Source organism: Papio anubis, chromosome 10 (genome assembly GCF_008728515.1).
Source record: "Papio anubis isolate 15944 chromosome 10, Panubis1.0, whole genome shotgun sequence".
NCBI lineage: Eukaryota > Metazoa > Chordata > Mammalia > Primates > Cercopithecidae > Papio > Papio anubis.
This window is the reverse complement of record NC_044985.1, coordinates 103,915,024-103,928,084: the sequence shown is the minus strand read 5'-3', so window position 1 is coordinate 103,928,084 and position 13,061 is coordinate 103,915,024. Positions and strand designations below refer to the sequence as shown.

At 43.4% G+C, this 13,061-nt stretch overlaps 1 long non-coding RNA gene across 2 annotated transcripts in view; it reads right to left on the bottom strand.

Annotated features, from left to right (window-relative positions):
* The window catches only part of LOC116269193, a 49,326-nt gene that overhangs the window by 18,736 nt on the left and 17,529 nt on the right, over window positions 1-13,061 (bottom strand). The window contains exon 3 of one of the 2 annotated variants that reach the window (XR_004176644.1): window positions 8,431-11,632. The exons of the other annotated variant lie outside the window; for it this stretch is intronic. This is a non-coding gene — a long non-coding RNA (uncharacterized LOC116269193). Of the gene's footprint in view, window positions 1-8,430; window positions 11,633-13,061 lie in introns of those variants that run through there. 2 annotated transcript variants of the gene reach the window in all.

The following is a 13,061-nucleotide window of genomic DNA, read 5'->3' as shown; positions in this document are numbered from 1 at the left end:
GACTATCCTGGCTAACATGGTGAAACCCCGTCTCCACTGAAAACACAAAAAATTAGCCGGGTGTGGTAGCGGGTGCCTGTAGTCCCAACTACCTGGGAGGCTGAGGCAGGAGAATGGCGAGAACCCAGGAGGCAAATTTACAGTGAGCCAAGACTGCACCACTGCACTCCAGCCTGGGTGACAGAGCAAGACTCCGTCTCAAAAAAAAAAAGAAAGAAAAGAAAAAAAAGAAAAGAAAAGAAAAGCAGAGCCTGGTGGAGCTCAGGATCTGGTGAGAGATTAGACTCTCACCCAATGAGACGTACATCCCACAAAGCCTGTTGTTAGCCTCCTAGCTCCACCCCTGCCCTTCCCCACAGAGCCTGGACTCACCCCACACATACCCTGGGCTGAGGACAGATTGGGCACACATCATCAAAGAGACATAAGCTGGGCAGCAACTAACAACAAGGGAGAGCTGAGGTTACCCCAGGAGAATATGTCAAGTGCAAAAGAAAAGAGCTCTCAAGCATCCTAAGGAACCCCAGAACTTAAGGACTGACAGAGAAAGAAGGGCCTGCCAAAGGAAACTAGAGAGCAGGTTTCCTAGAGCTAAGAGGAAAACCAGACAGTAAAAAGTGTTTTAAGTCAAAGGCACGGCATACCCAAGCATGAGGTGGCCAGGCCCCATGTCTCTGCAGTAAGGATTGATGTCTGCATTGTTGTTCAAATCTGTAAACTGAACATTTTGTAAAATGCGTTTCATCTAAACAAGGAGTAACTTCATCCTAGTAACTGATAGTTTATTTAACCCTTGGCTAGCAGAGATAGCTCACAGCTAGGAGTCCTCTAGACCACAGTACTAGTCCTGGTCTGCTACTAACTCTGGAGTCTTAGAATATAATTTAAATCATTTCAGGATCTGTTTCCTCATCTGCTAAGTAGTAGTGAAGGAAGAAATAATCTTTAAAGAGTTGTTTTTCTTTCTCATTCTACTAAAAATTTTAACAGTCTATTAAAAATTATGTATCTGAAGATGTATGTGGGTCCATTCATAACCCAATATTATTCTCTGAGAACTGGAAGGCACTGTGTACAGGGGAGAAATTGTGATTTGACTGGATTGGTAAGGGAAGCAAACACTGGAAGGCGTATGCTAATGTTCAGAGTAGTCGCTGACAGCCTTATCCTTCATTTGGAAAGTATTTCAATACCAATTGGATGAGTTAGAACAAATATCCCCGGGCATTCTAGCAGTACCAGAGAACTGTCAAGACAGAGATTAGACCCAGGAGTTCATTTGGGTTACACAATGCCCTGGGCGTCTAGGCAACTGACAACACAGAGGGCTGGCCCTCCTACCTCCGTGTTCACCAGCTCATCCCTGGTTTAGGGAGGGCGTCTGAAGTCTGCAGACCCGCACCGGCAGCACGACACAGCGGCTCTCCACCTCCAGGCTTGGCATAGGCAGGAACGGGACTGATGCTGCAGCAGGTGGCAAGCTGATGGCTGTGGAAGTTTGCAACTCCTTGTTCCCTTTGCCAATTAATTCCCAAGAAGGAGTCATTTTAAAGAGAGATTTTCAGCCCACTCTCTACTCCTTCTGAAAGAAAAAAAAAACTGAGATCCAGAAAAACAGAACAAAATGGGGACCAGGAGCAGTCATTCCCAGCATACTCTAAAGCAAGGTTTCTCAGTCTCAGCACCGTTAATATTCCGGGTTGTATATTTTTTTATTGTGGGCTGTCCTATGCATCGTACGATGTATAACAGCATCCCTGACCTTTACCTACAATATGTCAGTAACACCCCTGTCTCCAGCTGTGACAAGAAAAAATGTTTCCAGACATTGCCAAATGTCCCCCAGATTTGTCCCATTGAGAAACATGACTCTAAAGAATGTCACCCACAAAAGGTCCTAGACGAGCCAGGCTGGCTAAAGGCAATATTACCCACCTTCAAAGTGAAACTTCAATCAAAATTCTCTGCATATGGCCAGGCACGGTTGTTCACACCTGTAATCCTAGCACTTTGCAAGGCCAAGGCAGGTGGATCACCTCAGGTCAAGAGTTCAAGGCCAGCCTGGCCAACATGGTAAAATCCTGCCTCTACTAAAAATACAAAAATTAGCCAGGTGTAGTGGTGTGTGCCTGTAATGCCAGCTTCTCAGGAGGCTGAGGCAAGAGAATCACTTGAACCCAGGAGGTGGAGATTGCAGTGAGCTGAGATAGCATCACTGGACTCCAGCCTGGGTGACAGAGCGAGACTCTGTCTCAAAAAAAATAAATAAACAAAAAATTTTATATATATATATATGTATATGCATAAGTTTATGTTTTTTATGCAATTAAGAATAAATAAATAATAAAACTTCTGCAGATAGCTCCATCCTGCTCTGTTTTGAAAACCTATATCTTGATATCGAAAGCTCCAGCTTATAGCTCGCCTTTAGGGAATTCCACAGCACAAGGGGAACCTTCACTCTTATGTTTCTAGCCTCTGTGCCTCATCCCTGCCATTCTGTCTTGAACTTCTTTGATGTGGTACTCAAGAACAGCCTGTATATGAAAGGAAGTTCTTCTGACACAGAAGAACAGACTAACAATCAGAATACCTAAGCTAAGGATCCATCTACATCATTTCCTAGCTGTGTGACCTCCAGCATATCACTTAAGCTTTCTGAAACTGTTTACATATCTGTAAAATGAGAGTAATGCATCTGCCTTGCCTTTCTCAAATCATGAAGCTCAAATACAAGGCATAAAACATCTGTAGAATACTATACAGTGGTTAGGAATCAGTTCCTTATTATTTATGATTATTATTGTTGTCATTACAGCATCCCAGGTCTGTGTTAACACCGTAGGAATTTGAGGAAGCTCTGAAATGCCAGTCTTCTTTCATTTTAGTGCTAACTTGACTAGAAGTCCTCTCCGCTTAATGTCCCAAAACATGAAATATCTCCAGGCAATTTCTTCATGAAAGATTGTCCACAAATTCCAACAAATGTCAACAAATATTCATGTAAAGGCTCTATATGCTCTCAGGATACATCAGTGAACAAAATAGACTAGGCTTCCTGCCCTCAAAAGGCTTACTTTTTACATGGAGGGATATAAACAACAAACAAACAAAAACATGTAATACATAAGTGAGTTACATAGTATGTTAGAAGATGATTAATACTCTGGAAGGAAAGGCAAATAAAGTAAAAGGTATAGTACCAATGTGTGAGTGAGGAGTGGGAGGCAGGTTGCAGTTTTAAATGAGGCAACATGTTTGGGAAGTGAGATTTGGGCAGAGGTGAGGAATTAGTCATGCGGTCTCTGGGGAAGAGCATTCTGGGCATAGGGAACAGTCAATACAAAGTCCCTCAGGCTGGAGTATGCTTGGTGCATTCAAATGCCTACAAGGAGGAGATCATCATGACAGATGCGGAGTGAGGAAGGAAACGAGGAGTAGAAAATAGGGTCAGATGAATCGCAGGGAGTAGCTGAGGCAGTGCACAAATGCAGAGGGAGCTCAGCTTTAATCCAGCCATTGTACTAGGCACTGAGGATGCAAATCCAGTAACTGGGTTCCTGCTGCAGGGAGCTCACTAACCTCCAGAGGAAAGTGTTACCAGAGAGGAGGAACAAAGGGGCTCTGAGCAAGCCCAGCTGAATTCTTGGATGCTGGCCTTATAGAGGAGTTCTTTATAAGGAATGAAGGGGTTCATGTCTGTGTCATAGTTCTTTGTTCAACTAGAAATCACTGGGTCATCTCAGATGCTGTCTGTGCCACACACTGCTCCACCACTACCCTCACAAAATGGTGACATGTCTTGCACATGGGACACTTGGTGGCCAACTCAGAAAGGGGAATATTCATCTCAAGTGACTTCCCCTGCTCCTGGGCAGATGTTCAGTCTGATAGAAGACAAAATACGAAGGCTCTGGCTCAAGGAGAACAAGAAGCGCTGACATCAAGTTCACCTGTACGATTTTGGTCCACTGACACTTCTACTCCCAAGCAGCATCTGAAGGGGCCTATGCCATGCACTGATGGGGTGCCAGCAGCTCACCTCCTGGCTCACACCATTTCTCCCCAATCTCCTATGCCCCACAGGAGGAAGCCACGGGCCTTGAACTGTAGCTTCCATGCTGGATGCAACTATATCAACCCTGCATCTTCTTTCCTAAGTTATTTGCAAAGAGGCAGCTGCATTAGAACACACAGTTGGCTTTGTGCCTGAGGGAGAGGCAGTCTATAGCAGTAGGGGATGTGCCTCTCCCAATAAAAATTAATGGAACAAAACCCCCCTGTGTGCTACGTAAGTTTTATCTCCCAGGGAGTTTACATTTCCATCGTTCTCCCACCAAACCCACCTCCTGGGTTCTCCTGTCCCCTGGGTGTCTTTGGCATAGGTCACAGGACCATTACTACAGGGAAAGGGGCCGAGAGTAAACCAGACAGGGGTTTGCACACATGCAACACACATGCACATATACACACTCACATATGTGCATACACATACACTTGTACACATATGTACCTTTTCAGTTTTTTTTTTTTAACAAGTGAAATCATTAGCAACCTCATGGAGGAAAAGAATAATACCAACAAGGCAACAGGAGATAATTATATGGAAGGATAGAAGAAAGCCTACTAAGAGTTTGCAGGAAAAAAAAAAGTCAAGAGACTCTGATTTCCTTTTTGTCTTGGTTTCCACACACAAGCACTCCATGTGAGCATTTTTGTGGTGAAGGATTCAGGAAAGTGTGAAGCATAGCGGACAAGGAACCCTTGACCTCCTAGCTCTCACTCCCTTCCTCAAAGGTAAAACCTTATTGTACTGAATTATTCTACTATCAACTTGGTTACTTTAGGAACAATATTTCCCAGAATTGCCTTCCTTTTATGGGCTAGAGTTGGCCAAAAGTAAAGTTTCTTGAGATTTGGGAGACAAAAGTGAAGCAGCAGTCATTACATTCTAAAGGTTGTTGTTGGTCAAAGGTCATGAGAGACAGAGCAGAGACGCCAGCCAAGTCCAGTTTATCATTGTCTTCCCCTTTCCATTTCCAGCTTTTCTTTCCAACTGCCAAGTTCTTGACCAACAGTGAGTCTAGGCAACCTCTGGATGCTTCATTGTAAACATACAGAGATGGAAGCCATGAACAATTGACAATCTTCCCCAAACCCCCTTTGCATCCTGTTGCAGCAGCTGGATATGCTAGCTTCTAGATTTCCCTCTATACTCTTACCCATCTGCTGTACCAGAGCAGGGGAGTAACTGTTCTCCGATCCTTCAACTTCCCTTTTTGGACCCTTTCCTGCTCAGCTCTTACCATAATTGCAAGAACCAATTTCTACAATAAAATCCTTATTCCATAATACTTTATATTTCCGCTTCCTTGACTGACTCTGACTGATACAGCTATCAACAGTTTGGTGTGCACCCTGTCACTTCGTTTTCAATACAGAGGTATATACCCAGATATTTCTCTGTCATTTTTCTTTAGATGTGATCAGATTTTAAAAGTTCGTGTGTGTGTGTGTGTGTGTGTGTGTGTGTGTGTGTGTGTGTGTGTGTTAAACTTAATAACACCTTGATGAGATTTCTGTGGCAAGACACATAAATTAACCTCATTTTATGGCTATGTAGTATTCCATTATATGTAAGATTTATGTAACCATCCCCATATTGATAAACAGCTAAGTTGCATCCAATTTTCTACACCAACAAATAACACTGCAATGAACTTTTTAGATACACTTCTTTATAGATATTATGCAAATCTTCTTTAGGGTTAGGGTTGATTCCTAGTGGTGGAATAATCAGTTGCATATATTTTTAATGTCTATAGATATTACCAAATTGCTTTCCAAAAGACTGCATTTTCCAAAATGTTCTTGCCATGCCAACAATTTTGCCCATGTTCACAAAACAGGGCTCTTCACTCTGGTTTCCCTGGAGATCCATGGCTTGACAGTGCTCTGCCTGAAGGGCAGAGGGCAGTGGACACTTCAAGGCAAGGTTGTGGACATTTGGAAAGCAAGAGGTATGATCGTGACAAGCATAATGCTTAGAAGAACTATACAACTGGCTGGTTCAAGACTAAAAGAAGAAAATCAGAGAGAACTGGCATCCACGTGAAATGGGTAGGATGAAGTTAACAGTACAAGGAGAAGACTCCTTTCCTTGTATGATTCCAGAGATTTCCCAGCTTCCCCCAAATCACTGCTCACGCATGCATCCATGGATATCCATGCACACAGACACACGCATACAAGCACGCACCAGAATCTGCTGCTGCAGCTTAAATTTTTTTCAAATATTTTCATCCCACAAATAGACCTAAGGTTCAAATAAAAATAATCCGTGTCAATAAGTAGTAGTTATGTGTGGGAACTTTGCTAAGTATTTTACATGCCTTATGTTAACCGAGGTAGTGTTATTTCCATTTCACAAAGGAGAAAACCAAGGTTCAGAAAGATGAAGCCAAAGAACTAATGAGTTGCAGAGTACGGATTTGAACTCAGCTCTGCCTGACCAAACAATCTTTCACCACTACACTGCCTCCCCAGGAAAAGGTAATGAAGCCCCAACTCCACAGCGAGGTGTAGATCGCTTCTGCAGTACTCCTTCCTGAGAGCAGATTTTCCTAGGGGAAAGGGCATTGGGCGTTGCAAAAGACCAGTTAGAGAAAGAAGAGAAGGTAGAGAAAGAAGACACCGAGGGCATAAATCCAAGAGTCTTCTACTTCCTGGGCCGGTGAAAAGGAGACAAAGTTAGATGAGCCCCAAGAGGAATGAGGGAGATGACCCGAGCAAGTGGAAGGTTGACTTTCCCAATTGGTATGACAACTCCTGATTCTGGTGTTAAGAGCATGGCAGGAAACTGGAAGTGGTACCAATGAGTCATTTCTGCCAACTCCCTCCTCCTAGTTATCCTATTGCTCCAGGACACATGGCGCCTACCCCATGGCAGGTGATTTACATACTGGAAAATAATGTGATCCCCACACAATTAGATAATTCCAGAGGCCAAGACTGACAGCCTCGGAATAAAGAGCTGGGGAAGAAGCACAGGGGCTAATGGATGATGAGGTGCCAGCTCAGGGGCAGGGCAGAGCAAGGTAGGTTGTGGGATCATCAAGGAGACTAGCGACATGGATGAGAGGCTTCATGAGGAAGCACAGGGGACACCACAGGGAAGAGTGCCAAGGAAAAATGCACCACCTCCCACTTGCAGATCCAACAAAAGATTATAGATTGGGGGCCAGGGACAGCAAGGAACACTGTACAAATTCCTGAGAACCATGGAAATCCTAAGAAAATGACTTAAGCAGTCTACCCTTTCCAGGAGGCCCACAGAATAAATTGCTTCACAGGGTTCTATTCTACTCTAAAAAGTCCTGCCCATTTCAAGATAAAGAGGAAACATGCCCCTGGGAATTAATTATTATGGAACAAAGAGGGAAAGCAAAAGGGTAAACACAGCTTCAAGGGCTTTGAAGTGCCAGGAACAGGGTACCACTGTGATGGGGTGCTGTGGGCATGGCAGCACACTCAGGGGGGTGAGGTGAAAGAACTGACTCGTGGCATTTTTAACTGGAGTGGCAGCCTGTCCTGTTGCTGTCCACCTCAGGGCCCATGCAAGGCCTTGAGAAAGGGCTGAAATGGGAGGCAGACGAATTAGCCAACCACGCCCTCATCTCTGCAGAGACCTGTCGATGCCAAGAGATGAACCGTTCCAGCCACAGCCACAGCCACCATTATTTGCACTAAACTCAGAGTTAAAGAAGACAAGGGGGACCAGGCCTGATGGAATGGAGAATATTCGGAGTGGGGCTATTTATCATACGGAACACTCAAAGGCCACCTAACTAGAAGCAATGAGACAGCATTGATGGAATATTATACAGCCATTAAGGATGAGTTATGAACACTAAGTAGCAATTTAACACGGAAAGTTATCATAAGATGTAGCATCCACCATCCACTGATGAGTACAAATACACTCTCACACTTGTGTGGATAAACATCACAAGATCTCAAAATAGCAGCAGTCAGAGTGAGGGGACTGTAGGATTAGGGGTGATTTTTTTCCTCTACTTTCAACGTTTTCCATATGTCAACAGACTGTCATTACTATAATGTGGGAAAATGAAGATGGAAAGTGATCTGGCCATGTACCAGGGTAGCCAGGATGAACCTAGATCTCTACACAGTGTTGATCCAAAGTGAACGTGAGTGCCAGATGCCACACAGGCACCCAGCATGAACAAATACACACAATGCACACAACACAAACACACGTACCACACACACCACACATACCTAATACACACAACACATACATAATATATGCCACATGCAACACACACATATACATGCCATACATACACACAACACACACCATACAAGCAACACACACAGACACACAACACACCCACATGCACCACAGACACAATACACACAACACACATCATACATACAACACATACATACCACACACACCCCCAACATGCCCCACAGCGGCATATTCATGTGCTTTTTTTGCCACGTGCTTTCCACGTGGCTGTCAGTTTCTGTAAGAATTTTGCTGTCAGGGATTCTGGTTAGCCAGAAGTTTCCTATCCAAGTAGGGCATGCTGTGAGCCAACAGGGAGCCCTAAGCCACTTCCCACTCCACGGGTTCTTTATTTACTTGAGCACAGTGTCCTGGACTTGCCGATGGACTGGACATATAGTGAAAATCCTGTGGACTACTTCTAGAAAAGCCACGTCCTTGGTTTGGGAAAACCCAGCCCTCACGTGTGTCACGCAGGAGAACACTCCTTCTTGTTTCTCTCGCACAGACTGACTCCCACAGCTTTATTTGCTCCAAGCAGGTGAGCTTATACACGTGAAGTCAGTTTGTAATGGTAGTGTTCTCACTTATGCAGCTGGTATCAGGCTTGCTGGAGTCTTCCAATATTCAACATTAGGCATGGTACATTGCATGTATATAAATCAAATTAACATACACCGTCACTGCCCGGTTGAGCAGCTGTATTCTTTGTGTTAAATTTCATAGTTAAAATGAAACACTTTTCCATTACTAGATTGCAGCTCCGCTGGGCAACTGCGACAGTTACCTGCCAGAATTAAGCTTCATAATGCCAGCTCTGTCTCAAAATGGCAACTGCAAAGTAGATTTACAAAGTGACTGAGGAGTTGCTAATTGCCTCCAGAATAAAACATTGATGTTGATTCAAATCACCGAAGCTGAAGTTTCTATAAACTCAACACTGTAAGTAAGTATATGCCTGGCTCAGTTGGTTAGAGTAGGACGCTGTGAAGGCCAAGATTAAAGTTCAATGTGTGGCCTAATTAACTGGCTCCATTTATGGTCAGAAAGTCCCCACTCTCTTGCATATGCATGCTATGCTGACCCACATTGTGCACCTACTACATGCAGTGCACGTTACAGCATTCCATGCATTCATTTTCAAAAATAAACCATAATGGATGTTATTAGTCCCATGATAACCCAGGAAGACTGTGACCTAGTGGCACAACTAATAAATGACATGATCAGAGCTCAAACCAGGATCTGACTGAATCCAACATCTCTGTTCCTTCCTCTTTGTCAAACTGTCGTGGATGGTGCAGTGCAGACCCATGACTGCTGGAAAAAGTAAAACCACTCAAAGCACATGCTTTGCTGGTGATAGATTAATAGTGGCATCTCCCTGCAGAACATGTAGCACGGTTATTCTTAGCACACTGAGTGCCTGCCCGTAGGACCCCAGACATCCTTTTGCCTGTCACGTGTGGTAAATATGGTCTGTGTACAAGGCCTAAGTAACAAGAAACAAAGCTTCCACTCCACAGCCCCATCAAGCCCAGATGTCAGAAATATGCCTTGTCTTCTGACAGCCTGATGCTTAACAGTTAGGTCCTAGTTGCATGTTCCCTCAATTGGTATTTCACCTCTAGGTGGGCTCCCAGGCCCAAGTAAACAACCTCCACCCTGCGCCACCCATACCAGGCAGAGTTGATTTTAATCTCTGTTCAATAACAGATACGCTTTCGGTCTCCTAACCGGACCCTGACCACTTAAACCCATAGCATTCACAGCTCCTTGAACCTGCCCGAGACTCGAGCCTCAAATCATGTATAGAATTCCTCATTTTGAGAGTGTTGACACTATGAAAGAAAGGACAAGCAATCAATCCAATCTACACAGAATCTGTAGAGCATAAAACTCTATTCTTATGAGGGCAGCACACATTTCTGTTTCCAGGGCCAAGAGCTGTAAATCTCTTTATATGCATGCAGAGTCTGTGCAGTTACAGAAGAACCACCATGGGTGAGGAGGCCTAAGATTGGACAGCTCTAGCTAAAGCAATTACCCAAATATTTTGGTAGGCCACAGAGTAAAAGAATTATTCATTTTGGACCAGAGATGCTTTTCTCTGCCAAATAGCCATTTTACTGCACAGTGGTAGTACACATTTTCCACTCCAGAGAGATCAATGTGGCAATTAAGATGTTCAGCAGAGCTGGCCATTTCAAGTGCAACCTCAGTGGGTGACCATACCTTGTGGGTGTTGTTTAGGAAGGCTCAGGGTCTGACCCTCAGCATGGTGAGTTTATGGAATGATCAGATCCCGAATGTTGACTCAGGTGTTCAGAAACTTGACTGATACGGTCAATGTAAGCTTTCTCTCAGCAGAAAATACACAAGCTTTAGGAACAGAGCAATCTGGGCTGTGCCAGTGGATGTGGCAGCTGTGTAGTTTGGCCAAGTCACTTCACTTGTGCACTAGGCAGCCCAGTGTGATAGCAAAGATCACAGACCATGGAGTCCAAGTGTGTTCTAATCCCAGCTCTGCCATTACTATCTGTCTAACCGTAGGCAAGTTACATGACCCTCTCTTTGCCTGAGTTTCTTCATCTGTAAACTGGGTTTAAAAGTAGTACCCTTGTTTCCTTTTGGGGTGATAAAGATGTTTTGGAAGCAGGGAGAGGTGATGGTTGTACAACATGGTGAATGTATTAAATGCCACTGAATTGTTCACTTCAAAAAGGTTAATTGTATACTATGTCCATTTCATCTCAACAAAATAAAATTTAAGTAGTACCTACATCATAAGATTGTTTTAAAGATTTAAAGTATGTAAAGTTCTTAGGGCAATATCTGGCCCATAGTAAGTGCTATGTAAACATTGGATTATTATTTTCCAGGAAGTACACTGAGCAATTTGTGCACATCAAATTCTTACAACCACCATGAGACAGATACTGCTGTTACTCCCATTTTGCAGACAAGGACACTAAGATACCAAAAAAGTATCTGAAGTACTGTTCCAGTTACTATATCTGTGTAAAAAATTACCCCAAACTTGTGCTCTAAAGGAGTCATTTATTAGTGTATGGATTCTGGGGCCCAGAAGTACAGACAGAACATAGCAAGGATGGTTCATCTCAGATCCACCATGTCTGGGGCCTCAACTGGGAGACTCAAAGGCTGGGGGCAGGAATCATCTGAAGTCTTATTCACTCACGTGTCTGGAGTTTGATGCTGGGAGCTTCAGTTCCTCTCCACAGGTGTCTCTCTGTGAGGGTTTCCTCCCAGCATGGTGACGGGCTCCAAGGGAAAAGGCCCCCAAAGAAGGAGAACCTGGTGGAAATGGCATCATCTTTACAGTCTGCACTCAGAAGTCAGGCAGCATCACTTCCACCTCATTGTATTCATGGAGGTAGTTATGAAGTTTTGCCTATGTTCAAGAGGAGAGAAAACAGACTCTACCCCTTGAAAGGCTAGATTCTAGAAGAGCACGTGGGAGCAGAAATGCTGCTGTGGCTATTGTCGGACAAGACACTCTGCCACAGGTATCTTCCTGAGGCCACCAGGCAGTGAGTGATGGAGCTTGGGATACAAGACTTTGATTCCAGAGCCCGGTTCTTATCCACTGTGTGTTGAGTTGCAGTGTTTTTATCTGTCAAATGGAGACAATAACATCTTCTATGCCAAAACCCTTTAAACATAAGTTAACATATCGGGGGCTTTAGTTTCCTACTCTTTAAAATTAAGTTAATAACAGTTCCTATTTCTTTGGGTTTCTGTGAGGATTAACCTACTGTTAATAAGTAACAGTGATAAACAGACTGTAATATTCGTATCAACTGCCAGTGCATTCTCTTCCCAATGGAAAAGTCTACCTGGGAAACCAAATGAGGATCAGAAGTTTCTTTGCTTAGTATGATCTGGAAGGATTATGCCTGCTCACCCAGATTTTTTTTCAAATACATTCATAATTAAATTTCACCTATTTCTAAAATGAATTTTACTCAGCTTCTTTTGCTATATCCAATCTCAGTATATGAAATGCTGTATTATGATCCTCAGAAGCAAAACTTCCAGTTTCAGAAAGTATTTAAGAAAGTATACATAGTATGTGGGAGAAAAACAAACAAACAAACAAAAAACACATAACAATCTAGACCAGAAGTCAGAAGACTTGAGCCCTAATCTCAATTCTGGTTAATTTGATGTTGCTTTAGCCTGAATTTACTGAAGCGTAAAACAAAGATAATAAGTCTTCCACAAATTTGCCTTATACTCTTAAGGTGTTTTTTTTTTCACACAATACATTTTATTTTATAAACCACTTTGTACATTTTATAAAATTATGACTATTTTCCATGCCTTAAGTTTCTAACCTTATCATTTGTAATGGCTATGTTAGAATGGGTGAACTAGCATTTATTTATTTAAACAGTTCTCTCTTTTTTTTTTTTTTTTTTTTTTTTTATATGGAGTCTTATAATGTTGCCCAAGCTATAGTGCAGTGGTGCAATCTCAGCTCACTGCAATCTCCACCTCCTGGATTCAAGAGATTCTCCCACCTTAGCCTCCCAAGTAGCTGAGATTGCAGACACATGACAGTAGCTGGGATTACAGATGCATACCACCATGGCCGGCTAATTTTTGTACTTTTAGTAGAGATGGGTTTTGCCACGTTGGCCAGGCTTGTCTCAAGCTCCTGACCTCAGGTGATCCATCTGCCTCAGCCTGCCAAAGTGCTGGGATTACCGGCGGGAGCCAC